We start from the raw sequence: 1,991 nt of genomic DNA, 5'->3' as shown, positions 1-1,991 counted from the left end.
CCTACCTGCTACTCCCCCTGCTCTGTCAGCTGATGTGAAGACAGGCTGCTGACCTTGCTGCCCCATGGCTTGGGATGACATTGGCGGCCGTCCTCTCACTGCCTGAGGCCTGGAGGGCCCTGGCACACTGAGGACCTCCTGCACACGTACAGGGACCCCCTCTGTCAGCGAGGATGATGGAGGTGCTGGCATCACTGGTGTTACTGGCAGAGGGGCTTCAGAGCTACTGTCCACACCAGGAGCCCCCTGAGAGGAGACCCCAGATGTAGCAGCCAGCTGCTCCTCCCCCTTATCAGACACACTTGTACCTCCCTGCTGACCTGAGAGGGACGTGGACCTGGTGGAGAGTTCAGGTGCCTCGTCCCCCCTCTCACCTTGTCACCGCTGGATGGAGCTCAAGGACAAAGTGATGGAGTGCAGGTCTGCGCACATCTCCGGCAGTCACTGATTGGTCGGCTGGATCTGCCTCTCCATGAGAGTCACCAATCTCTCAATGGAGGAAGCCAGACACACCCCCATCAGAGACAGTGCAGCGTCCAAGGCCTGGATGGACTCCTCCATTGTCCATGCTTGGGTACACATAGCGTCTGGCAACTCTGCCAGATGTTGCCTGACCTCTCACTGCAGCTGCAACATTTCCCGTGTTGCTAGTAACACCAGAGGCATGTCATCAGCCTGGGGCTCAGCATGGGCCTGGCCTCCCACAGACCGCCAAGTGCCAGTGGCCTCGGCTGTCACAGCCTCCGTCAGCTGCCCGGGCCTGTCTGTGATGTGCTCATCAGTTTGTGTGCCCAAATCTAACAGCGAACGGATACCCACCAACGTGAGAGTTTCTGTTCTGGTGCAGGATGCGGGGGAATGATGTGACGGTGCACCCTCTGAGGCTCCCTCCTGCTCCTCAGATGTTTCCAGCTGTCTCCCAGTCTCTCCAGCTCTTCGCTCATGTCATTCATCCGGGCCTTCATGAGAAAGCAGGGTCATTGAAGGGTTAGGGTCTTCCCATCGTGACATTCCAACCACCCCTACTGTGCAGCTCCATTGATGCAGTGGTGAACAGATGAGTAGTGTGGCTCCTTTGCAGCAGATGCGCCCTTGTGCCCCAGGAGATGTTCACTCACTCTCGTGGGTAGGTGCCCCTGTCTCTCCATCAGCTATCGAGCAGCTGCTTTGCTGCCCGGCCAGTTCCATGGCCTCCTCCTCCATCGGGATGAGGACATGGAGATAAGGCACTCCACCGTCGGTCTTGATTGGCTCTTTCCAATTGTGGGATGTCTTCTCCTGCAGACACAATGTTGAACAAAGTTAGTCTCCCAGCGGGGACAAGATCTCTGATGGTGATAGTCCAGCAGTCCATGATGGGGATACACGTATTCCTCCTGCATGCGGCCCCTCTCGAGGGACTGTGTGAGGTTATACAATGACTGACATGCACCTCTCACCGAGATGCAGCCAAGCCTCAGGCAGCATGTCCTGCTGCCCTTCCCCAATACACATGACTGGGTGGTCACTCCCTTTCCACCAAACACTCCCTCTCACTCTGCCACACGCAATGTCCAAATGGTCCAAAGTGTTTGGAGTTCTCACTTAAGCAGCCTGGATCAGGTCATTGACCCACTTCCTGTACTGGATCCATGTCCTGGGGGTGAACCCACGGCTGCTGACCTCACCTACTATCTTCAGCCAGCTTTGCTTGGTCAGGTGGACAGGTCTCCACCTCCCATCCCTGGGGAAGAGGATCTTCCACCTTTCTCTTGCCACCTGGAGGAGAACTGGCAGGGAGGCATCGCTGAACCGTCGGACCATGGTCACTGCAGGCTTGCATTCAGCTCCTTACCCATCAGGCAGCAGAGGCAGCAGAACGGTCCTGGGGCATCAGAGGCAGCAGAACGGGTCCTGGGACAGCAGAGGGCTCTCAGGAAGACACTCCTTTAAACCAGGCAGCAGTGAATGCAGGGCTGGCAACCCTTTAAATATGGTGCCAGCACCTGCCG

The sequence above is a fragment of the Heterodontus francisci genome, unplaced genomic scaffold (assembly GCF_036365525.1).
Source record: "Heterodontus francisci isolate sHetFra1 unplaced genomic scaffold, sHetFra1.hap1 HAP1_SCAFFOLD_445, whole genome shotgun sequence".
NCBI classification, from domain to species: domain Eukaryota; kingdom Metazoa; phylum Chordata; class Chondrichthyes; order Heterodontiformes; family Heterodontidae; genus Heterodontus; species Heterodontus francisci.
The sequence above is the reverse complement of the archived record's forward strand: the minus strand, read 5'-3'. Positions refer to the sequence as shown.